At 39.0% G+C, this 26,603-nt stretch overlaps 1 protein-coding gene and 1 long non-coding RNA gene across 5 annotated transcripts in view; one reads left to right on the top strand and one right to left on the bottom strand.

The window, feature by feature from the left end:
* Positions 1 to 26,603, bottom strand: part of GALNT13 (polypeptide N-acetylgalactosaminyltransferase 13) — a 576,595-nt gene that overhangs the window by 73,402 nt on the left and 476,590 nt on the right. The window lies entirely within an intron of this gene.
* On the top strand, positions 4,443 to 9,703 carry LOC102151277. Of its 2 annotated transcripts, XR_005384540.1 has the most exons (5): positions 4,443 to 4,702; positions 4,823 to 5,704; positions 7,395 to 7,499; positions 8,394 to 8,440; positions 8,611 to 9,703. It is a non-coding gene; the product is annotated as an uncharacterized LOC102151277 (long non-coding RNA). The 2 variants fall into 2 exon arrangements; XR_005384541.1 differs by lacking the exon at positions 8,394 to 8,440 and having other exon boundaries at positions 4,444 to 4,702.

Raw genomic sequence — 26,603 nt, 5'->3', positions numbered from 1 at the left:
TGATCTACTAATCTGCTTAGCTACTATCACAATCAAGCATACTATTTAATTATTTCTTATTTACTGTCTTCCTACTATAAGTGCTCCACAAAGATAAGGATTATTGTCTATTTTTTATACTCCTAGATCCCCAGGACCTAGAAGAATGACTGGCACATATTAAATAATCAATAAATGTTTGTTAAATAAATAATTAAATTATTCCTTTTAAGTCAGATCAACTCATTCTATGTAACTTTTCATTTTTGTTTCCTTTGTAAAGTTTCCCTTAAATAATTTAAGGTTAATGAATAGACTAAAGCCACAGAGTGATTCTGTTATTTCTTTCTAAATTTAGAATGTTTGGGCTTGATTTTGTCAGGGGAGAAAGTGCAAAGAAAAAGCCTATTTCTGTTTGTCTATCTCAAATGCCAAGAAATTTCTGATGCAAAAATAAAAAGTTCTCGGTGTCAATGAGCATGGGTTATAGATATATGATAAAGGTTGGTCATAAAAGAGACAATGAACAGAACATAGACAATTCAAAAAGAGGAAACCACAGGACTAAAAGAGGTCCTTACTAAAGAGAATTACTATCACATCATGTTTATAATTTAATATTTGTTGACTATACTTACCAGGCTAATGTATATTTTAAATAAACTAGAGTATCTATTATTCTCAGCAAATCATTTCACAATCCTCAAAAATCCTACTTTAGGAAGTTTTTCAGATACAATCATAAGGTCATATCTCAACTGGGTAGAGTCTAACATTCTAGGATACTCCAGATTCTGATGCTAAGAGTATTCAAAATGAGGTCAATGGCAACCCTAATGAATTCTATTTTAGCAAGACTTATTCTTTTATAGATGTGAAATTATGTATTCACTAACTCGAAAAGGAAGGAATTTAAAGTCCTAGGGAACGCACCTGGGAGCCTTTAGATATTTGTTGTAGTTTAGAAGACAAATCAACACTTTTATGCTTTATGTCTTCAACCAAGGCTTACGGGACTGGAAAACTCACAGATAATAGTGTCCTAAATATCTGTGAGTTCTAAGTAAAAAGGCTTTTTGTTTTGATTTTTAAATCTTGTCTTATCTGCCAGATATTCACCCAAAGTTATAACCAGACATTAACCTGTAACTTCTAATTCATTTTCATTCGGTGTGCAGACAGTATGATTTTCACATGAATCAGGATTACAAATTCAAGATAGTTCAGTAAGAGATGGACACCTGAAAATTAGGCTGCATGTACGTCTGCATTCTGTTGACGGAATTTGTTTTTAAATGAAGGCCTTAAATTCTAATGTTCAAAAATCCAAACTACTGAGAGGGAATAGATCTTGACCTCTTTGTACTGACTCCGTGAAAGATTACAGAAAAGGAATATTACATGACATTGTTGTGCCCAAGATCGCGAATCCGAGAAACCCCGAGGAGCCGACCCCGATGCAAACACACGAGGGTTGATTTAGGAGCTGGAGCTTGGGCCCAAGTGTACCCCACACAACGGAGCAGGGACTTGGACCCCGAGGGGGTTTCAGCTGAGTTGTATGGGCTGGTCTCGGGGACCTCCAGGAGGGGGGGAGGAATCCCTCAAGTCTGTTTACATTTCTGATACGGGCCTTCAAGGGCATTGAGCTCTGTTCTCATTCTAATAGGGGCTTCCTGCCCTTGGCTTGGGCTCTGTTCTTATGCTAATGTGGGGCTTTCTAGGGCGTTAAGCTGTAAGCTGCTTTCTTCCTGTAGCTGAAGTAAGGTGAAGGTTCAGCTCTTATTCACAGGGGCCTGGGATGGCTGGACTTGTGCTAATGCTGAACTTAAAGTGGAATGGCCTTCATTTGCTCGGCCTCCACAACATCTCACATTGTATATATTGCCTCTAGTGTAGTTCAAAGTATCCCCACGAAAGGACCCTGCAATTATCTGTGTGATGCGACATATCAGCAAGAAGATGTGTCATTAAGTAACATGAGCTGAACTCAAACTAGGGCCACTGTAATGCAGATGGGATTGGTTCGTGAAAAGACAATATTTAGAAAAAAAAATGAGGTCTGTATTGTATAAGTAAAACAGAACATCCCATTACTTTCAATTGGCTTGATATTCCAAGTTAAAGTTATTGTCATTACAGACTTTATTAATAGAACTTTTTGGCTGAGTATATTACCATTTCATATCATTTTTTTAAGGGAAAAGGCAAGGTATGCATTTCTTTTTACTTCCTTGTGTAACATAAAGCGGGGGTTATGTTTTGTAAAATCTGAATGTGTTCGTTAACAACTAGTCTTAAAATGAAATGCAATTTAAAAGAATTATGAAATCTCCAAGTGGACACACCGGGTTTTGCACTGCCGAAGGCCAGAGAAAATCTAATGTGGACTCACGTAGTCTCTATTACTCAAAGAATCCAGTAGGTGGAAGCCTTTCCCTTTTAAAACTCAAACTGCTTCAAAGGGCCTGTGGTTGTGTTTGCTATTCCTGTGAGAGGAGCCGGAAATAGCTGGGTAGTGTGGGGGGTGGGAAGCACTTGCCCTCCTCCTCCTAAGGGCACATCACAAAGACCACAATTGACCGGCTTCGTCCGTGGTTTGAAAATCGCATGATCAAAGGCAAGTTGTTTTGACCCCCATGAGGTGAAAGGGAAACGGAAGAACAAATAAATCGATTGATTTCTGGAGCCGGGCTCTTGGTGGCCGCAGCTTGGTTGTCTTCCTGCATTAGTGTCCACAGGCTTGTTGGCCTCTCTCGGTGGTGAATTCCTTAGGCTGGTGACTACGTCTGTTTCCTTACATCGTGGCTCTTTGCTCAGACGCGCAGAGGACCCGCCGCCGGTGCTCAGAGCTGCATGGCCCAGGGTCTGTCCCGAGGGCGGCTGCTGAGCGCCCTGCTGGGATCCGCTGTCCCCGCCAGGGGGTCCGGCCCCTCTCTCGGGCTGGTGACGCTGCCTCTACCAGAGTCCTGAGCATGTTGTCTGGGGACGCCTGAAGATTGATCTTACCCTTTGTGGAGGCCGAGAAAATTAGGGCCAGACCCCCTCAGGTCCAGCCGTCCCAGGCCCCGGGGAGAAGGGCTCACTTCAGTTACGGGGAAGGGCAGCCCCGGCCTCGGAAGCCCCACGTCACAGTGAGAGCAGAGCTTAAGACATCCCCCCTTCGGGGGGCCCCTAGGCCAGCCGGGAGCCCTCGGGGTCCAAGGCCCTGCCCTGTGGGGTCCTGGGGCCCAAGCTGGCCGGGGTCCAAGGCCCTGCCCTGTGGGGTCCTGGGGCCCAAGCTGGCCGGGGTCCAAGGCCCTGCCGTGGGGGGTCCTGGGGCCCAAGCTGGCCGGGGTCCAAGGCCCTGCCCTGTGGGGGGTCCTGGCGCCCAAGCTGGCCGGGGTCCAAGGCCCTGCCCTGTGGGGTCCTGGGGCCCAAGCTGGCCGGGGTCCAAGGCCCTGCCGTGGGGGGTCCTGGCGCCCAAGCTGGCCGGGGTCCAAGGCCCTGCCCTGTGGGGGGTCCTGGCGCCCAAGCTGGCCGGGGTCCAAGGCCCTGCCCTGTGGGGTCCTGGGGCCCAAGCTGGCCGGGGTCCAAGGCCCTGCCGTGGGGGGTCCTGGCGCCCAAGCTGGCCGGGGTCCAAGGCCCTGCCCTGTGGGGTCCTGGGGCCCAAGCTGGCCGGGGTCCAAGGCCCTGCCCTGTGGGGGGTCCTGGGGCCAAGCTGGCCGGGGTCCAAGGCCCTGCCGTGGGGGGTCCTGGGGCCAAGCTGGCCGGGGTCCAAGGCCCTGCCCTGTGGGGTCCTGGGGCCCAAGCTGGCCGGGGTCCAAGGCCCTGCCGTGGGGGGTCCTGGCGCCCAAGCTGGCCGGGGTCCAAGGCCCTGCCCTGTGGGGGGTCCTGGCGCCCAAGCTGGCCGGGGTCCAAGGCCCTGCCCTGTGGGGTCCTGGGGCCCAAGCTGGCCGGGGTCCAAGGCCCTGCCGTGGGGGGTCCTGGCGCCCAAGCTGGCCGGGGTCCAAGGCCCTGCCCTGTGGGGTCCTGGGGCCCAAGCTGGCCGGGGTCCAAGGCCCTGCCCTGTGGGGGGTCCTGGGGCCAAGCTGGCCGGGGTCCAAGGCCCTGCCGTGGGGGGTCCTGGGGCCAAGCTGGCCGGGGTCCAAGGCCCTGCCCTGTGGGGTCCTGGGGCCCAAGCTGGCCGGGGTCCAAGGCCCTGCCCTGTGGGGGGTCCTGGCGCCCAAGCTGGCGGGGGTCCAAGGCCCTGCCCTGTGGGGTCCTGGGGCCCAAGCTGGCCGGGGTCCAAGGCCCTGCCCTGTGGGGGGTCCTGGGGCCCAAGCTGGCCGGGGTCCAAGGCCCTGCCGTGGGGGGTCCTGGCGCCCAAGCTGGCCGGGGTCCAAGGCCCTGCCCTGTGGGGTCCTGGGGCCCAAGCTGGCCGGGGTCCAAGGCCCTGCCCTGTGGGGTCCTGGGGCCCAAGCTGGCCGGGGTCCAAGGCCCTGCCGTGGGGGGTCCTGGGGCCCAAGCTCCGCCGCGCTGGCCTCGCTGTGGCTCCCGGGTGCCTCGGACTCGCGGCCTTGGGCACAGCAGCCGGCCTGAGGCGTGGACGCTCGCGTTCTAAATGACTGATCAGATTTAATGATTCCGCTGCGTTAAGGCGCTCCTGGTCGCCGGACCGGCTGGTTCGCTCTCTGTCTCTTGGAAACACTTTCAAACCTCAAGAGACTTAAGATGTCAGCGTTCGAGCGCTTCCCGGCTCAGGGTAAGCGACGTACTTTTGTCAGTTCAAATCTCGATGTGGAAGTCACACTTGGGCAGGAAACCCACACCGTCCCTTAATGCTAAAGGGTCCGCTGAATGCTGATTTCCCGTGTGTCCACAGGTCAAACTAACGCAGGGATGATGCACGAGGGCAACCTGTGCCCCGGGAGCCGGGCCCGGAGACCACACTCCGCACCTTCCACGGACTCGCCTCCCATCAGTCAACGGCGCCCGCTCCCTCTGTGACTCAATTTTGAAGTTGATAGTTAAGCCTTAATTTAGAGCCTTATCTCTGGTAATGGCTCTTAACTGCTTTAACTGCTCATCAGTTTTCCTTGTGCTAAGCAAGAGTCATCAGCTCACATTTCATTGAAAACTCATTTAACCATCTCCCATATGCTTTTAAGGACAAAAAAGCAATACACTTAATTAAGATTTGAAAAACAACAGCTACAACGACTTCTCTAGGTTAATAGTATGTAAGCTATTCTTTCTTCAACAGGCGGAGATCTGGATAAAATATTTGAATGATGTTTACTGAATACTGGAAATTCATCATGTATCCAAATGCCTTACAGCGATGCAATTAAACAATTTTCTAATTTGCAAAATAGAGGGTTTCATCTCCCAGTCAAGCCCCTATTTCTGTACTGCACAAGAACAAGGCAGAAGGAAGCCGGAAAAGGGAGGAGACCAGAAGTAAAGGAAATACCCCGTTACAAGTGGTGAACTGTTCCAGCTGACAAGTGTGAAGGGGGACCTCACAGAAGGCTCAGGAGGGTTATCGCATATTTGAACACAACGTTAGCCTCACAACTTATGAGAACAAAAATAGCACTCAGATGTATGAAATCTGCCTAAATAAGCAAAACAAGGCATGATACACATAAAACCCACAGAGCTATGAGTATCTGTGTTATTACTCATATTCTATTTACAAATCTTTAGAAGTCCTTAAAGCAGTACTCCTGCTACCCATGTAGTACACGGTTACAAAGTCAAGGTAAGATTTGTACCCAAGATGCACAACCGTTTGTTTTAATCATTCTGAGATCAAAACGGAGTTTGTGTCTTTGACTTAGCTGGTTTGTACGACAAAGTAATCTTTTAAATTAATTATTTAAAATGTACACATGAGATGTTCATTTATTTTAAAAGTAGGTATGGCTTCTATCCAAGATTCTGGAGAAAAAGAAAGTCCAGTGATGGGGTTCTTCGGTCTGTCCATATTGTCTTTGTGATCTTCAACAGATAATATATATTTTTTGCACGTCGCTTTTCTTCTTAGTCAACTGGGGAGCTGGACTAGATGATCTGTAAATTACCTTCAAGGTCTGGAATTATTAGAGACATGGGCGGACAGAATCAAAGAAAGAAGGGACAGAAAAAATCCCATTGCCATTCAGATTCAAGTCTCAATTTATTTTTATTAAAAAAAATTTTTTTTTAAAGATTCTATCTATCTATCTATCTATCTATCTATCTATCTATCTATCCAGTGCTGGAGCCGGAGGAGGGGGAGAGACAGAGAGAGAGGAAAAGAGAGACTCCCAAGCAGAAGTGGTGAGGAGTGCAGAGCCTGACAGTGGCCTAGATCCTACAACCCTTAGATCACAACCTGAGCCAAAGTCAAGGGTTGGTAGCTTAACCGACTGAGCCACCCCTCAAGTCACACTTTAAATTTTGAGAACATACATATAATAGAACTTTGATTTTGTCCTGTCCTTCCTGTATTTACTGGAATGTCTAAAACAGCTAAGTTCAATGTTTCTTTTTTTTTTTCTTTCTAATTAATGTGTTTCCTCATATATTATGCCAGATGCCTCAGTCTCAGCATCTGGTAATAAATTACAAGTGCCAAAGCTTTATTACAAAATAAGGAATTCTTTGTACACATTATTAATTTTTCAAACTGTTCTTGTGACTTTAATCGACTTTAGCATTAAAATACTTAGTGAATTATTTTGAATTTTTAAAAACAAAATTTAATTTAGCTTATCTTAATTCCTAGAAACAGTATCCTTTAAAAAATAATGTTCTTTAATATATGTTCTATATATTTATATATTTATATATAAATTTATATATAAATGATGAAATGGAAGGCTAAGTCTATCTTCTAACTTTTTTTTTCTATCTTCTAACTTATTTTAATGTTTTAAAAAGGAAAAAAGTAAATGGAGTTTATAACATTTTGATTATTTGAATTCACCTGTAAAAGGCATGATTTTTTAAAAAAAATATAGAGAAATATATGCTTACTATGAACAACTTCAAATATACAGAAAAGGAAGAAAAATAAATAGTCACACGTAACTCACACTATCCAGAAATAAGCAAAAGTTTTGTTTTTTTTTTTACCACGTTTCAATATTTATATTTATTTTTCATCTAACTGAAAACATACTGCATTTTACATTTTGGAGTTTTTAAATATTTTATTGTACTTTCTAAGCAATTTCATGATGAAAAACACTTTATAAATATTTTAATGCATACATGATAATCTGTTTGATGTACCATCATTTACTCAGGCTCCTATTGTTGACAGATCTTATTCCTGTAAAATATTACAAGTAACCGTGTGATAAATACACTTGTCCATAAATATTTGCATGAATTTTGTAATAATGTGTAAACCTCTTTGTTAATAGGGCTCCAGAGACTAAAAATCTCTTTTCTATTGCCTCTAGTTGCTAAGGAAAATTTACAACCACACAAATAAATCAGCAAAGCAGAAGAAATAGTGAAGTTTTCCAAACCCTAAGATCTTTAGGCCCCCTGGATTATTAGTCTGAGTAAGTTCTATTCTTCTGTCTAGATGAACTTCAAGTTAGTGTGACTATAAAATCTCACTCAATTTGCTGTTTTTATATGTTTTGAATTTGGAATGGATGTGCAAGTTTACCATTTTGTGTAAACCCAAGTAACTTTCTTGTAATCCAAAAAAAGGGGCTTATTTGCTTTTTATAAAGCCATTAAACTTTAGAATCTTCTCAAAAATGTCTGAACTGAATTACCAAAAAGTAGTCTTGTATATACTCCAGTCTTGATGAAAGCATCTCTTCCTTTCTACTATGTTATAATAATGTATTGAATATGATTTTGAACAATAGAGTTCCATTTTGTTACTGTATTTGTCTATGTCAGGTGTAAGCACTTAAACCTACTCTTTTAAATCTAGAAGAGCTCTGTGTTTTTTTTTTTAAAGATTTTATTTATCTATTCATGAGAGACAGAGAGAGAGAGACAGAGGGGGTGGGGGCAGAGACACAGGCAGAGGGTGAAGTAGGCTCCATGCAGGAAGCCCCGCCTGGGACTCGATCCCCGTTCTCCAGGATCAGGCCCTGGACTGAAGGTGGTGCTAAACAGCTGAGCTACCCGGGGCTGCCCTTGATAAGCTGTTTTGAATAAATTGTTCATTCTACCTAAATATGGGATATGTGAGTATTTCTAGACATGTTTTGCCAAGCTTTTGATCACAATGACCCCCAAAGATTAATGTTTCTATGGGAAATAAACATTTAATGAAAGCACTAACATGTATGAGGACTATCTTTTCTAATCATTATGAAAATAGAAGATATGAAAAATTATGGGCAGGTTTATAAAATTGTTTTTGAAAATGAGTTTGTTTGGGGATGCCTGGGTGGCTCAGTTGGTTGAGCGTCCAACTCTTGATTTCTACTCAGGTCGTGATCTCAGGGTTGTGAGATCCAGCCCTGCCTCAAGCTCCATGGTGAGCATGAAGCCTACTTGAGATTCTCTCTCCCTCTTCTTTTGCCTCTCCCCCCGCCACTTGTATTCACATGCTCTCTCTGTCTCTAAAAAAAAGAAAAAAAGGAAAGAAAAGAAAATGAAATTGTTTATTAAACCTAAGGACATGTTTCATATCTTCTCTCCACTCAGGATCAGACTACAGCTGCAAGTCAGGCAAAATGAATTCCTGCACGGTAGAAAATAAAAATGTCTACTCCTGCTAACAGAAGATAAGATACCTGAAATTATACAGTTTTGGGTCCATTTGGCCTCCTCAAGGACTTACTCTTCTTACTATTGCCTATCTTAGCCTTAATCATTAACTTCTCCCTTTCTGCTAGATCATTTTCATACATACCCTCTAAGTATTTTTGATAAAAAAATACAGTCAAAACTACAATAACAAGAGACACTTTTCATGCCATGCTGTCACCTTCTTTCATACACACAAAATAACTTCTGGAAGGAAACATTTGACAAAAGCATTTCTCAATGCTGGCAGCATATTAGAATTCCTGAGGAACTCTTAAAATACTCCAAGCTCTAAAGATACTGCTAAGTAAGCTCTTTCCTCTATACCTTTCCTCCCTCCCAGAAGCTCTGGTTTAACTGATTTGAGATTAGACTGGTTTAGGATTAGACTACCGATAACTTCCAAAGTTCCATAGGTAATTCTAAGATGAATCCAGGGTTGAAAGACATTAGTTTCTATTCTTTTTTTCAATTCCCATCAATGCTACTCCATTGAAACTCTACTACCTGAGGTCACCAATCACTTCCATGTTATCAGATACAATAGTCACATTTTGTCCTCATCTTACCTTCTCTTCAGCATCCCAAGTGACAATTCCCTTCCTGACAGTTTACTTTTTCTCAGCTTCCACAACACCACAGTCTTCTGTTTTTTGTTTTTGTTTTTGTTTCTTTTCTTTTTCTTTTTTTTTTTTTTCCCCGTCTAAACAGTGACTCTGGATTATCTTTGGTGCCTCCTCTTTTGCTAGGTTTTGAAATGTTATTACATCCTGAGGTTCAATTCTGAGAATCTTTGTTTTAATCTAAACTTTCTCTTTAGGGAGTCTCATTTAGTCCAATGGGTTTAAATACTATCTACATAGCTGACTCTCAAATTGTTAACATTAATCCTGACAACTCAATATTTGTAAATCCAACTGCTTATTTGACATCTATACTTGAATATCTAGGAGGGCACCTCAACAACTACAAAATAAAACTCTGGATTCAAGTCTACTCAATCTGAAGCTGCTCTTTTCTAATTTTCTCCATTTATTTTATTATATTTGATTTTTAAAAAGATTTGATTTATTTATTTGAGAGAGAGAGAGCATGAGTGAGAGGAAGAGCAGAGGGGGAGGGAGAGGGACAAGCAGACTCTGTGCTGAGTGTTGAGCCCTTCCTGAAGGCTCCATCCCAGGATCCTGAGATCATGACCTGACCCAGACCAAGAGTTGGATGCTCAACCAACTGAACCACCCTGGCACCCCTCAATTTTCTCCATTTAAGCAAATAGGTATCTCTAACCACTCAGTAGCTAATAGTTAAAATTGAGATTTTTTTTTTACTTCTATTTCTCTTATAATTCTCCTCCATCCATCTATTAGAGGGGACCACTCTACTATGATATATACCAGTTTCGATTGCTATGCCATCCTGCTTATCACAGTCCCCTTTAAAACTACCATGAGTTCCCCTTTGGGCTGTGAAAATAGCCTTCAAACTAGTTTTTTTGCTTATACTCTTTCTTCTTTATATTCTATACCCCAAAGAGCCACCAGAGTAATTTTTTTGAAAATTTAAGTCACATTTTAATATGCTTTACAAACCTTCCAAGGAGTTCCTACAACCTAAAATAAAATCAGACTCCTTAGAGCAGTCTAGAAGACTCTGCACTAGCCTGTCTACTTGTACATCTATATCTTGTAACAGTCACTCCCTTATTATGCCTTACTAGCTACTGTGGACTGATGTAGTCCCTCCTCCCCCACATTCAGATGTTGAGACTCTAACCTCCAATGTGACTACATCTGAAGATTGGGCCTTTAGGACATAATCAAGGTTACGTGACATCGTAAATGTTGGTCCCTAATCCGATAGGATTGGAAGCTATGTAAGAAGAGGAAGAAGAAAGATCTCCACACACCCACAAAGAAGAGGTCCTGTGAGCACACAGTGAGATGCTGACAATCTACAAGCCAGGAAAAGAGGCCTCAGCATAAGTCCTCTCTCACTGACACCTTTATCTGGGACCACTAAGCCTCCAGAACTATGAGAAAACAAATTTCTGGTGTTTAAGCCACATGGCCTACAGTATTGTGTTACGGCAGACTGAAGAGACAGGCTTTCTTTCTTTTCCTCAGAAACATCAAGCTCATCCCTGTCTCATGGTTTTGCATCACATCTTCGGCTTGGATCATACCAGATCCCTACCTTGTTGGACCCAGTCGTTGGTTCAGATGCCACTCTCACAGAGAGACATTTCTGAACCACCCAATCTAAAGCATCCATCTCCTCCAGTTGCTCTTACACTATTTTATTTTTTATAGTATTTTGTCTTTGAAATTGTCCTATTTGTTTCCTTGTAAATTATTCCTCTATTCCACTAAGTTGAAACTCCATGAGAGCTGGAACTTCATGTGTCCTGTTCACTGTAATATCTCCAACATTTAGAATACTGTCTAGCATGTAGTAGTTGGCTGACAGATGCTTGTTGAATTACCAAATATCTAGAACTCATAAGAAATTTAATAAAGCCGAAAGGATTTCTGCAAAAGAAGACTAAGTGCATGATCTGAGAGATACTTAAGTGGTTTGAAGGAGCTACATGAGATATTGATACAATAGTGACAAACAGGCATTGATTAAACAGAGGTCTTTGATTTCTTCCTCTCCTGAGAACTGGCTCTGACTGGGTAGAAATTTTGCATAGGTATTGCACTGTTTCTTAAATAATATTCACAAAGCCCATAGGGATTGTGATTTTACTTCATTTAAGAAAACTGAAGCTCATATAACCAAAGTTACAAAGTAAGCAGGATTTAGCCCAGTCTCTGTTCTCTCAACAGTGTCATGCTCAAAGTCCCTTTAGATACAATGCTATTTGAAAGAAATTTTGTCTTTGGCTTTAAAAGTTCCCCAAGGGAAACTTTGTCTTGGATAAATCAAGTACAATCCACAAGAAAGTGAACTTGGTGGCCCCTTAAAGTCTCTACCAGATGCTTATGATTCTAGAATATAATGGAACCTTCATTTAATGAACTGTGGTATAAAAAACCAGCAAGCTCTGACTTGTGAAGGAAGTTAAAGAGAACGGTGCCTCAGTAGCATCTTATTGCCACCATCTCTTACTAGCCACCACAAAGTTGTAGAGAATTTTCTGGGATGTCCTACTGAGGTAATAATTATAATAGTCAACATTTATTGAGTATTTCCCTTCCTACGCCCTGTTCCCATTACTATTTGATGCAAGTGTTACACCCCATTTTAGGAATGAGAAAACTGAGGCTCAGAAGAACTAACTGTGAGGCATCCAACAAGGCAATGGCAGAAACAGGATTCAAAGATAGGCCCGACTCCAGAGTTCTGGCCCTCTAGGCCAACTCAGCACAACTCCCTGACTCCCATTAGTCGATTCCTCCAAAATAAAAACCCAGTGGTATTTACTTCACAGGTAAAACATAAACAAGGTAATTTTAGGGAGACATGTGATTGAATATCCTCCATAGAAGAATTGCCTTCATCCCACAGAAGCAGCACCCATGGTTCTTTCAAAAAAACCTGCAGCTGGTCAGCCCACTCTCCCAGAGAGGGCTTTGCTATAGATAATAGCAATTGAGATACAATGTTGGTGGGGATTTCTATGTTGAGGCTGGCTTCGTCTGAGCAGTCCCTACCTATGCATTGTCTAAAATTCCAGGGGAACAAGCTCATAGTAAAAATATAAAAAAATATTAATGTGAGCTTTTCTTTTTTTTTATTTATTTATGATAGTCACACACACAGAGAGAGAGAGAGAGAGAGAGAGAGAGAGAGAGAGGCAGAGACACAGGCAGAGGGAGAAGCAGGCTCCATGCACCGGGAGCCTGACATGGGATTCAATCCCAGGTCTCCGGGATCGCGCCCTGGGCCAAAGGCAGGCGCCAAACCGCTGAGCCACCCAGGGATCCCTAATGTGGGCTTTTCATTAGAAAGTTGTAGTAGCAAATTTGTGAGATGACCTTTTTTCATCAGAGCCAGAAATTTTTTTTTCACATATTTTATCCAAAGTATTATCTATTGAATTTTCTTTTAATCAAAGTAAATTCATTGGAGACATATACAAATAGTTGGTCCTCAGAGGAAAAAACTCCCCATATTTCAAAATTCATTTTTTACTAAAACCCAATCTTTCCTACCTGTATTACTGGCCTATTGAGTCTTTAAAATGTAGCACTACTCATTTTTCAACCACAAATCAGAAAATATTGTGTGAATCTCTATTATCATAAATTATTATACCTCACTCTTGAAGTTTCTATTTTTTCCCCCAGCATTCCCATTTTCCATGACAAATGTTTTCATTCTAACTGCTTTTGTTCCATTATTATTCTACCTTGGACAATTTTTTATCCTTGCTTGTCATCCAAAAATGCTTTTAGATATCTCTACCTTTCCCACTCTTGCTTTATCAATAGAAAAATTAACAAGGTCATGAAAATTTAGCCTTATTATTATGTTCCCTGTCAGTTAGAATGATCTGGCTTGTGTCATTCGTGTTTTATCTCTTCATTCATGGTTTATACCACAGTTGTTTTATCACCAGGAACTTTCCATACTGCATAAAGCAGATTCTATTTCTACCCATTACAGCAATTCTAATTAAAAAATAAAAAGTTTACTTCTCAATTTTATAGCCTTCAAACTCCCTCCATCATTATATATATATACATGTACATATATGTTTCTCTTTGATTAGCAACACATATTTTCTCCTGTTCTTTTAGGATTCAACCTTTCTTTCTTTACACTTTTAACATATTTTTAATGGTGGCCTCCAAAATTTTGGCATAACTCAAAGGGTTACACCACTAATAACAACAACCACTTATCGAGATTTTACTATGTCCTAAGCTCTGTGGTAAAATCTTATGTAGACAGTAATTTGAGATAATTTTTTCTATAAAAAGAAACTGAAGATAATGAAGGAAATATTACCTTCTCAATGTAACATTAACTAAAAATTGACAGAATTTGGATGTAAAGGTAGGTATTTCTGATCTGTGCTGCTAACTACTCTACTTTGATTCCTCCAAGTATATGATCAAGAAATTGTATTGTGTCATAGACCAAATCAATTTAGGGCTCTATTATAATATATAATTTGCTTATGGTACCCTAGATTTAAGAAACATATCACAGTGCCCATGATATCTAAATAAATGAAGCTAGAAGGTAGTAGCAATAAAATTCCTTCTCAGTGTCCAACCAGGCATCAGGAAGAGTACTCCATGGTATTTCTTGATTTACATCACTCATAATCCAGTCTAGTCGGTCCTCATGCACTTCATTGTTTGACCCAGTTGTTGGGATTCCTGCACCTTTAGTGACATCTTGGAATTGACTCATATATGACCTCCTGCCTCCAAACTTGGACTTGCTTTTTCTGTGTAACTATTCTGTCCTCCCTGGTGACCTCTTTTTGTATGCTAATTATTGCTCAAATCCACCCAGGTCTCTATCCATTTCATTGAGAGGATTCCCCCTATTGTATGCCAATCCCTGGCCAGTCCCTTGACAGATCACCTTAATTTTCACCTGATAATTTTCACCTGATTAACACTATTCAGAAGTCTTGACATTATATAACACATTTTGGAATTAATGCTGATTTGGAGAGATAGGAACTTGATTAAACAGTTTAACTCATTGTATTTGATATCTTATTAGTTCAAAAGAGAAGAGATGTCTCTAACATCCATACATATATACACATATAGACATACATACATTTATATTTATATTCGTATTTATATAGAGGTATACACATAATTATATACAGGTATTATTGTGTTTATGTATACACATACATATATAATATTTTTCTAAACTATACATTAGACAAAGACAAATTTGGAAACTTTTTTTTTTTAAAGGAGACAGGAACACTATTACTATTTCAGATGTAATATCAGATTGGTAACTAGGGCCTTAATATCAATGATAACATCATTATTGGTAACCAGGGCAATTTTTGAGAAGGAAGAAGAAAAATAAATAAAAGAATAGCCCAGGCTGTGATGTGCCACTAAATCTTTCCTAATGGCTTTGGCATAAATCAATGTTAAATGATGTATGTGCACGCAATCAGGAAAATATTTAATGTATTATTAATTAAGATTAATCACAGGAATATACCAACAGCCCTTAGTTCTCATCAATGATATTTATTTCTTAAGTACTCCAGTGCAAAGCATAAAAGCATTAGATGACTGTCAATAGCATTGACTTTATACTAATGGACATAGGGCTAGGTCTCTTCACCAAGCTGGTATTAGGTCAGTTTTCTCTGGAGGGAAACACTCATTACTCTGTGCATTGAAAACATCCTTCAGAAGATTTGGCTATCAGGGGGGATTTCCTTTTATAGAGATAGTTCCTTCTATGAAGTAAATAAGACTGTTTAGTCAGTCAATCAATCTAATTACATTTATTGAATATCTAACAGGAAAGAATGCAGGCGATGGAATCCTAAGCCTATGGCTGTTTCTACTTGCTCTGAAGTATTTCAGTATATAATGTATAGTTTAGAAAAAGGAAACAAGCATTTCCTTGTTTTAGTCAAAATGGCAAGTCTGGGTCCATCCATAGGATAATTGTGCCAGAGCAGCCCACATTACTTTATGGAATAAATATACTTTTGTAAACTGAATCTTAACTGTATTGGGGAAACTTATTCTTTCAAGCAATTTTGGTATGAATCATTACAATAATGTCACATGAGGCTGTGGAACTTTGTGTAGTACAAATGTCACATTCTATAGAGTTGATTTTTTTTATTGTTTTTTTTTTTAATATTGGGAATTTAAAAAACGGAACAAATCTTTTTTCTTTCTATTCTTTTTTGGTGGTAAAATTGTGTTTTTATTGTTTGTTTAAATTTAAGGTTATAGTTGGGAACAATGTGCATAAAAATATTTATATTCAACAACTGATTGGATTAGGAGAAGAAAATGCCTATTCTTATATCCTCAGAGCCTAATGTGGCAGCAGACATGGTGAAGGTGCTTAGTGAATGGAACATGAGTAAAGAGAACCATTCAAAAAGAAGCAAGCAGTAGAGCAGAATGTGAAAACCACCCCAACTAACTAGGATTCTATTTTTCTCGTGCTAAGTAAGGGTTATTGAACTAGGATTTCTAGGAGGCATTAAATTGGCAATTATATTTTTGCAGGAAAATATAAGAATAATATAAATGCATACGTAAATTCTTACGTAAAATATAAGAATGTACATGCATAGGATAACAATACTTAGTCTTAAAAGATGGATTAAAAATTAATTTCTAATACGCAGCATTTTAGGTGAGATCTGATTTCACTGGGTCCAAAATAATCCAATGATATTAATTTGCTGTACTTTCTAATTCCTATTACAACATTTTCCATCATTTCTTGATGGAGTTCCCTAGAAATGATATGTTCACCCTTCAATCTTCAAGGCCACTCCTCTGTAATCATCAAATTTTGCTGATTTCCCACAGGAGAAGTAATACTGAACACTATGTTAATGCTTTACAAACTTAGGTTAAACGTGTTCTTGCCAAAAATGAGGTTGCATTACGAGGCTCCCAGAATATGTTAATTAAAAATTGTTGCTATTTTAACTCCATGAGATAAAATTACAAATTCCCAGAATTATAAGAGTTGTGAATTATGTCTTTGCCTCAGTGCAGTATCACTTGCCTACAAATAGGTATTCTGGGATAAACTGAATTCTTTGGGAGAGAAAACAGTAATTCATCTCTGCTCAATATATTTTCATTGTATCCTATTCAATACATAAACCGTGTGATTTTTTTGGCTTATGCAATTTGCAGGTGAAGGATGATGGATTTTAAATGCTCTTTACATCAGAAAATAATTATTGGAAGGTAAATGAGATTGTTTCGCTTTTTAGACACCCCTCCCCTTAGTTAGTTTCATCTGATGGCTATAAAGGGATTAAAACTTTTATGCCAACCCACTGAGCAGCACTGAAATGTGATTCCTTTGTAGCAAGGATAAAGCACTTGGGTGATATTTTCAGATGAATAAAGACATTGACTTAAAAACACAATTGCATAAACATGATGTGGAAGGCACAGGTCTGAGGAGTCAATTCAACACTTCTATTTAACTCCAGTCTTTATCTTTTATATTTATTCTAAAAGAGCTTCACATAAAAGCTCCCTCCAGACAAAGAATTTGCCCACATTTAAATTTCAGGCTATAGACATAACCATTTCATTTCATCTTGCTGCTCTTTGCTTTTTTTTCATATTTTGGAGTGTGCTTTAATTTTCTTTCATTACTATAATGGGTCAGAGTGTGCAGAACAGTGATTGCAGCAAAATTGCATTTTTAAGAAAAGGTCGTGCAATTAGCTGATGGATTGATTGAGATAACTCTGGTTGGCAGAGTCCTCACTAGGTCCATCACAGAAATCCATAGAATAAATGATCAAGACATTTACCCAAAAAAAGATAAAGCAAATGCCATAGACATAATTCAGAGTGCTGTTCTGAGAAGGCTGGAGGCAAGCCAAAGTTTGAGAACATCTGAGCTGTAACGGGAAGACAGGGATGATGAAAGAGAAGTGTTTCAAACTGGAGTGAGCTGGTTGGACAGGCACACATCTGGCTCACCAAGTCTGTCGGGTTTTTGACACAACTAAGGTACTGCAGTGCCAGAGAGTTACAAAACTCAAAGCTGCATTCAGAAAACTTCAGCAAGTCCCAGAGATCAGTGATATCGGGTGAGAAAAAAAGCAACAAAATAGAAGTAATGAATGCATTTAAGCTTAGAAAATATCACTTGGTTCAAGTAAATCAGATATTTAAAAAAAATTCTGGACAATGACAATTTAAAAGCTGTGTAATGAAGTTTGGTACCTCAAAAACAGACTACAAATTTTATTTGTGACAAATCTATTATGGCGAAAACTCAATTAATGTGTTTAGTATTTTAAAGACTTTAAAGATGGATCTGATTATTGAGCCTATAGAGTCTCCTCAGTCACAAAAATAAGTATAGAGAAAATGAAATATGGAATCTCTTCTTTAATGTAAAAGCTTCTATGAGATATATGTTAGGGGTGACTCATGCATTAGCAAGTTTAGCGGGTTAACTTCTGTTACAGAACCACACAGTGTCTAAAACTATAGGCAGTTATTTAGCTCACAGCTCTGCAGGTCAGCAGTTTGGGCTTCCCCTCCCCCCTTTCTTTCCTGGTTCAAGTTTAATCTTGTCTTTGGGAAAAGCTGCTAAACCGATAGGGGCTGGTTTGTGTATGACAATTTCGGGTGGGAAGGCCGGGATGAAGTGAGACCTCTCTGCACACCATCTGTCACCTTTGGACAGGCTAGGACTGGCGTGCTCACATGCCAAGCTTTCTCTACCAAGACAGAGGAAGGAAGCGCACAGTCCTCCTCAGTCCTAGGCTCAGAACGGACATTCTGTCAATTATGCCACAAAAGCAAATTGTAAGAGCAGTCCAGATTCAAGAGGTGGAAAGACAGGCTCACTTCCTGACAGGAGCGAAGCATTTGTGGTCATTTCCTGGGGGTTAGAGTAGAAATTTCTAAGGACCATTCTGATTCTTCTTGCCCATGTAATAATAATAGAGTACTATCTTTCTCTGTGGCCACTTCGCTCTTTACATATCTTGCCTGCCTACTTTACTCCTTGTTTTCTGTTTCTACAGTGATAGTCCAGTCAGTGTCAATTGCCTGTGATTGCGTTTAGTGGTGGTGGCACCTCTTACTCAGAACTGTGAATAAACTAAATCAAGTTTGGCAGTCAAGGAAGAGTTACCTTAGGAAATGGGTCTAATTAGTTTTCCAAAAATAAATCAGGCCTTAGGGGAGTACTAGTAGCTAAACCATGAAGTCCCAGGAAAGTCAGCACTAAAATTCAAGGATTAGGAGTCACCGTTCAAGGCCAAGGTGGATAATATTAATAAAAAGACTGGTTTTCTACATTCAAAGGCTAAGAAATTGAGTGGACATTATTATTTTGCTAATCAACATAGCATAAAAATAATAGGTAGCATCTGTTAAGCACTTCACTTATCACACAAAGTAGGCTAAGTAAGCTCTTTACATTTAGTCTGAAGGCAGTTTTGTGAGGTAGACACTATTTTTAAATTATTATTAAGTTACATTACATTTTATAAATCATTTTAGTTTCATACAAGAGGAATCTGAAGATTAGAGAATACCCTGTATTATAGCAAGATGAAAAACTTTATACACCTGTTAAGTGATAGAGCTAATATTTGAACCCAAGACAGTCTGACTCCTTATATTTTGCTTTGAATCACAGAATTATATGTCCATTCCAAAAAAGATTACAGCCGAAAGAAATACTAGAGACAACCTAGTTACATTTTAGAAAGGTTGATAACTTAAGCCAAAGTCACATATTTGGGCAGTGTCAGAATTAGAACCATGATATAATTTAGGTCACACACACACACACACACACACACACACCCCTACCTTGAAAGGAATGTTTATAAAACACACACGTGTGCGCACACAGTATATAGATACAGTGTTCTATCTGTTGATCTATGCCTATTTATCATTATATCCTACAGTGTTGATCACATTCTGCTCAATAAAATCTTCCTTAAACTTAAATAATCAAACAAAAATAAATAAGATGTTCTTTTAGGTGTTTTAGTCTCAAAAATACACAGGAAAAAGTGTCTGTTCAGATCTATCTTCTTTCCTCACCAACTGCTCCAAGCTCCAATTACCCTTCTACATGATGCACTGTATTTTCATTTCCCTTGCTTTATTGAATTCCCTAGATTTTTCACCAATCCCGTCTTCACCCTGCTATCCCAAACCTCCAAAGTACAGTTCATCTTTATGGCTAACTCAGATGCAATAACAGCCCTCGGATGAAGTAATGTCACCCTCTCTCCTCTGACTTCTTGGAGCCTTGTATTCACATAGCTTGCATAGGACTCATTGCCTGATAATTATCATGATCACACACCTAACAGTTCCTTGAAAGCAGGATGTCTGCTTTATGTTTCTTTAAATCCCTGGTGCACAGTATACTAGTCGGTACAAATTATATACTCAGTAAAAGTTTACTGAGTAGTCTCATTTGTGAGAACAGCCTTTCTTTGGGACATCCATCCACCCGCAGGTACACTGTTGCAAATCTCTCACTCTGTAAATGGACATGGAGTCAGAAGCACAGCCCATTGATGAACACTTCCAGTGGAAAAACAAAAGCCCACAGTCGTTTTAAAATATGTTTTGGGGATCCCTGGGTGGCGCAGCGGTTTGGCGCCTGCCTTTGGCCCAGGTCGCGATCCTGGAGACCTGGGATCGAATCCCACATCGGGCTCTCGGTGCATGGAGCCTGCTTCTCCCTCTGCCTGTGTCTCTGCCTCTCTCTCTCTCTCTCTCTCTCTCTGTGTGTGACTATCATAAATAAATTTAAAAAATTAAAAAAAATGTTTTGCTTTCTGCCAAAGCAGTACCTTGTACTGGAATAAAACCCAATCTTCTGTACTGCCTCTGACACCTTCCTCTCCTGTCTGGCCTTTCTAAACCTCCACGATCCACCTAGGAATAGGAGATTGTCAAAGAATTGCCTATTCCCTTAATAATCAGGAACATGAATGTTTAGACGGTTTTTGTGTTAAAGAACAAGCTTGAATGAAGAACCAATGAACTGTATCTGGATTATCATTTTCTTAACATTGTAAGCAACAGCAGTAAACTAGGACATAAATGTTAATGATTTTCCTTTAACTGAAGCCATCCCATCAGCACTCTTGCATTCAGAGCAATGAGTAAGCTACTGTAACATATGTATATGTGAATATTTGCAAACACCCCATCTAGGAAGAAAAGCAGTCGATGTACTACTGTATAACTCAAAAGAACACGATTATCTTTCTTTTTTTACAAGATTTATTGCCAAGCTTTTTTTTTTTTTTTCAGATTTGCTAAAATTCATTAACTACATTTTCAGAGACACAATATGGTCCCTTCATCTGATATTTATATATCTACTCATTAAATCATAGTATCGTTTGCAATGCTTATTTTTGAGATCAAGAGCTGCGTTTTCATTCAGTTCACCTTAACAGATTGCCTTAGACAGCATTCTATCACAATAGGTTTAAGAAAATAGCCATTCTAACTCACAATCCATTTTACTGAGGAGCAGCAATCTAATTCACATTGATTTTGAATAAACCTTTACATACCCATCTGCTCCATTTTAAGCTGGACTTGTACAAATCACTGCATCAACATGCACTAAGTAATCAATGGGTAAGGAAAATCATTATTTACTGCTCAGTAATTGCATTTACATTCAAATAAAATATAGTAAAATGTGCAAGGCCATTTTGGAGAAAGAACAAGTGACCCATGAGTCACAAGCAGATTGCCTTCCTTTTAGTAGAAGAGCTGAGGAATTTTACCAGAGAAGTAAAGAGAAAGTCATAAGTTTCATAATAGCCTAGTTTTAGCCTTCAAGGACCAACATAGTTGTCAATATTTTCATGATCTTTCAATCCTAGGAACCCTCCATTTGATAAACAGCAGTCCCAGGAACAATGGCTCCAGGTACCAGTCCTCTTCTCTGGATTATGACGAGCTCCAGTGCCGATCTGGTTTCTGCCCACCTGCTCACTCTTGGCTCTGAACCCTCACTTTAACTATCCCTCTTGTTGTTTGAACTTGGATTATATAGTGGGTCTCTCTACTGTCTAAATCTGTTCTCCCTAGTGGGTTATAGCTTGGACTCAGCCCACTCATCCCACTAATGCTCTGTCCTTATGACCACCTCTAACAGGATACCTGGCCTAGTTCCAACTCCATCTGAACTCCCAACTCTGGTCCCATTAGTTCCAGATTGCCACTGTAGGCCTCACTGTGAAAGGTCAGAAGGGAGTCAAACAACAGCAATAGGAACAAATGAAATACCTTGTTATTTTGATTCTCCACACTTTAGTAAGGCAGTCCTATGAGCAGCAGGATAGATAAGCCTAGGTTTGTGCCACACAGCATAATGGAACAGATGGGCTGTGATGAAATTGCCCATCAAAATTTGTTTTGTCCTATTTTATTACAGTGATTCAGGCAAGGAATGTAGATTGAAATAAGGAATGGCTGAAAATAGGTTCTGTTTTTAGTGAATTTCAGAGAGGTAAAAAAAAAAAAAAAAATTCATAGTACCATGAGTGCAGGCCACACATCTCATTCAGTGTAGCTTCTTATATAGACTAAAAGAGCTGGAGACTGCACTGGGGAGTATCTGAGTAGTAAAGCAAGATGTATACAAATTGGAATAACATAAAGAAAACAGGCAAGTACCCTGTTTAAAGATCCTGCAAATCTGTGAATCAAATCAGCAAACAAAAACATATTTTGAAAAATGAAAAGATGTTAGTCCTGAAGGAAAAAAAATAAACAAATAAACAAGGCCAAAATAGCACTAATTATGCTTCTTTTGTGTGGTACTTTTTAAACTTTCCTATTGTTTGGAGTAAGTTATTAAGTTGCATGAAAAAGTCAAGTGATTTGGAACTTATGTACTGTTTTAATACATAAGGCACTATAAAATTTAAAGAAAAGTAAATGTAGTTTTATGTTTGCATATAGAATTGGCTTAGAATGATAAGTGATCTCAGTCTGCCGATCTTCAACCAAAGCATCCAGTAAAATGTAATCAACTCTGAGTTCACATAATGAAAGAGTAGAGAAAAAACTTCTTTTGGAAATACCAAAATTTACTTAAAATAATCATCTTACGACATAAACAACAGATTCTTCTAAATGAGTGATTCACTAAAAGAAATAAGAGGGAAGAAAGGTTAACATCAAAGATAACTGGATCCCTCTTCCATGGTAAAAAACTTGCTGTTTGGAAGAGCAGTCTTGCCAGTTTTAGTGTACCTATGTAGTGCTCCGTGTAATCCCTGTCAGGGCAAAGCAAATAAAATGATTTTATGAGGTATCCTATTAAGTAATTCTATTAAGCAATATGCAAAAATGTTTACATTCTACAGAAATATTTAGTTTGTAAGGGCATTGTCCATGTGAAGCTCAGATATGCTCAAAATCTATGGAGTCAGAAGACAAGAGAATTAGAGGTAATAAAGGAGGAAATTTAAAATATTAATAGTTTCATTTAGTATTCATTTAATCAGTAGTTTATTTTATAAAGCCATAAACATAACAGGGCTGCATCCTGCCATTTTTTATCTTCTGGAAGGCATACACCAAAAGATCGATGATATCTATCTATTCCTGCCATTGCACCAGCTAAATGTCCGACATGACTGACAGCGATGTGTTAGAGAATGTCCTGATCACCTCCACTGAATGATCATCTCTGCCTCTACTACCGGTCAGCTCAAACAGCTGTAGATCCGTTACAGATGGCGAACGTGGAAGATCAGAGGATTTGAGTAGCTTGCTCAATGTTACAGAGAATTTCAAAATCAAATCTTTCTCCAACTGCTCTCCACCAAGCACAGTCTCATGATTGCCTCTTGCTAGTAACTAAACTTAGCTAACTAAAGATTTTTTACTCCTTAAATATCAGAAGCCCCCTACACCTCCTACACCGAGCAGGTAGTCAAAGAAGAACCAGGAATGGTGGGATCCCAAGCCACGCAGTAAACTCTAATAAGGTTACAGAAACTCCCAAGGAAGAGATACAAAGTCAATCGGAAGATAGATCTACTTTCTCTAATTCCTAATTTGATGTTTTTTAACATACTGCCTGAGTCTCCACACCTTTATTTCTTTTCAATCAACCCCAAGGTTAATAGAAACAGGTGTTGTCAGATATCCATAGTTACCTAGATCATGTAGAAAACCAAAAGCTTTTTCTTAAACAGATAACTGTGTCAACTAGTGGAAAACATGATTTCTAGGTGATATGGTACATATCAATTTGAATCTTAACAGCTAAATATGTATTTAGTGTGCTTCAATCTATAATTTCATAGTTTAAGCCCCAGTTAAATTGTGATGAGATTTAAAACCAATTTAAATAAAAAATAAATATAGGTTAGGATATGGCAAAAATAATAAACGATGCAAATTAATGACAGGTTTGGGGAATATCAATCTAAAGTAGAATACATTAACATGGAAAATTGAGAAAAGTGGTTATTTACCAAAAACTGTACCAGTGATAGGGCTTCCTAAGTAGAATAATTCAGTAAAAGTGATAAAATACTTTACCTAAATATGAAATATACTAGAGTGCTCCATAATATTCAACCTATAAAGTTTTTTTTCCAAAATAATTTATTTCTCATGCATTGCTTTATTGCTATATTGATTTCAAGAAATGATTAAAAAGCACTTTTTCCATGGGTCTCGGTTTCTCATAACTAATATCCAATCTGAGCAAATTGAAAACTGGCAATTCCCAGGCTCTTAAGTGAAAACACAGGATTTTAGAGTCTGAGTTTAGAAAAAATCAGAATAATACACTGGAGGCACATTTCTTCAGGTTTTTATCCCAAAGAGTGCTAAGAAAAGTCTACCTAAAAGCAGTTAGATTTAAATTTACTTGATGAATAGCAGAAAGCTAACAGGAAGATCTGTAGATACCTTTGTTGAAAATAAAGCAAACAGGGTTTTAAGCCAATTCTGAGAGGCTTTGCTCACAAATAGTAATAAAACAGTGATCAAAGAGAAATCATTAGAAATTGTGTTTAGTAGAGATTTAGTGAACAATATCAGACCCAAATGAAGTCAAACAGACATGTGTGAAACCATTTTAACTTCAAGGGAACTTGATGACAACGAAATTCTGTTCTCAGTAAGAACAAGTGGCAAAGACATTGGCAGAAAGAAGCAGTACTGGGACTCTAACTCCTACCATTAATGAGGGAATTTACATCTTGCCTTTGTTATATTGGTAGCAAGAGGAAAAATGTAACTTCACAGTCCATCATCAAAAATAATGTGATTTCAGAACATAGTGTCTGAAGTTCTAGAACATTATTAAACAAACAGTTTTGCTTGAGGAAAGTACTTATTTTATGCAGTCTCCTAAACAACAAGTTGTCCTGTGGATGCTACGAGATTTTATTATTACATTTATAAATAAACTCTAGGGTTATCAGCTAAGCATATCAGCAATAATGAAAATCAATTCTTCATAATTCTATAATAAACTTTTCTGATTTATATTTTATGTTTTTGTTTCATATGTATGATTTTAATTGTTTTTTAAAATGTATTTATTTATTTATTAATGAGAGACACAGAGAGAGAGGCAGAGACACAGGCAGAGGGAGAAGCAGGCTCTCGGTGTGGAGCCCGATGTGGGACTCGATCCTGGGACTCCAGGACCACGACCTGAGCTGAAGGCAGGTGCTCAAACACCGAGCCACCCAGGAGTCCCTTATATATGATTTTAAAAGGCAGTGGCACTGTAAAATGTAATATACTTCTTAGGTATTACCCACCAATATCTGAAACATGTTTCCTAAAGACAAATCTCAAACAATGTCAACCAGAATTGCAATTCATCTCACATGGCTTAAGACACACTACATTTGCCTAAAAAGAAATAATGATCAATTTGTCTATAATAGTGGAAATTCAACCTGTCAATATACATAGCAATAAATATGTTTAAAGATTTGGGGCCTTCATCAATACCTATGCTATGAGTATATGCCAAATACCTATTAGGCACCAGAATCAAATATGTCTCATTCACAAACATGGGTTTTCCCCACCAGTTTCATTAAGACTACATGGCATCCTCTTTCAGGCCCAGCAGTGAAAATAACCAACACAACCAATAAATTAAATCCATAGACAACTACCAGGTATCTTTGTGGTTACAAGAGTACAGGATAAATAAGAAATAGTCCAGATACATATGGACATTTCAATAATTAGCTCTACATTTGTGAAATCATAAGTCACATGTATCCATTTCTATAGAGAAATCATGTTACTTTCAACCTCTGAGAAGTTTTACATATTTCATTGCTTTAAATTATGTGTAAATAATTGAAATTCACTTTAAATTATGTTTTAATAATTGAAATGAGTCTTATTAGGAACTTTTTTTCTTACTAGGAACTTTCAAAGAATACCTACCTTCTCTAGAAATATTTGAAACACTGCATTTTCCTAAGATGATCAATCCATTAATGACAAAGTGCTAGTTAAACGTTTAGGGACTCAGCAGTTAGGTGCCTGCCTTCCGCTCAGGTCGTGATCCTGGGATCTGGGATCAAGTCCTACACTGGGCTCCCTGCAGGGAGCCTGCTTCTCCCTCTGCCTATGTCTCTGCCTTTCTCTCTAAGTCTATGTCTCTCATGAATAAATAAATAAATCTTTTAAAAAGTAAAAAAAAAATGTTTAGATATATAAAAATTTAAGAAAAACAAAAACTGAGTTGTTATTTTAGAAAAGTATTCATATAAAGTGCATATTCTTTGCCAGCCCCTTCTGTACCTTCCAACAGGGTAAAATAGCCAATTATTGTTTTTAGATGGTCCATTAGAATGGTAGTTATCTTTGTTACCCAGCACAATCTTGAAAAAGAGCTAATTTGAAAGACTTATACTATCTGACTTTAAGACTTATAAAGCTATAATAATCAAGATAGTGTGGTATAGGTAAAAGAACAGACATACAGGTAAATAGAACAAAATGAGGAGTCCAGAAATAAACATACACATAGTTACTTGATTTTCAACAAATATGGCAAAGCAACACAATGAAGAAATGAAAATATTTTCAAAATTGGTACTGAAATAAATATAGGCAAAACAAAACACTCAAACTCTACCTCACTACACATAAAAAATAATTTAAAATTGATCACAGACTTATATATAAAAGCTAAGCCCATAAAGCTTTTAGAGT

The sequence above is a fragment of the Canis lupus genome, chromosome 36 (genome assembly GCF_011100685.1).
Source record: "Canis lupus familiaris isolate Mischka breed German Shepherd chromosome 36, alternate assembly UU_Cfam_GSD_1.0, whole genome shotgun sequence".
Classification (NCBI taxonomy): Eukaryota; Metazoa; Chordata; class Mammalia; order Carnivora; family Canidae; genus Canis; species Canis lupus.
Note: the sequence above shows the minus strand (reverse complement) of the source record. Positions and strands in the feature narration are given on the sequence as shown.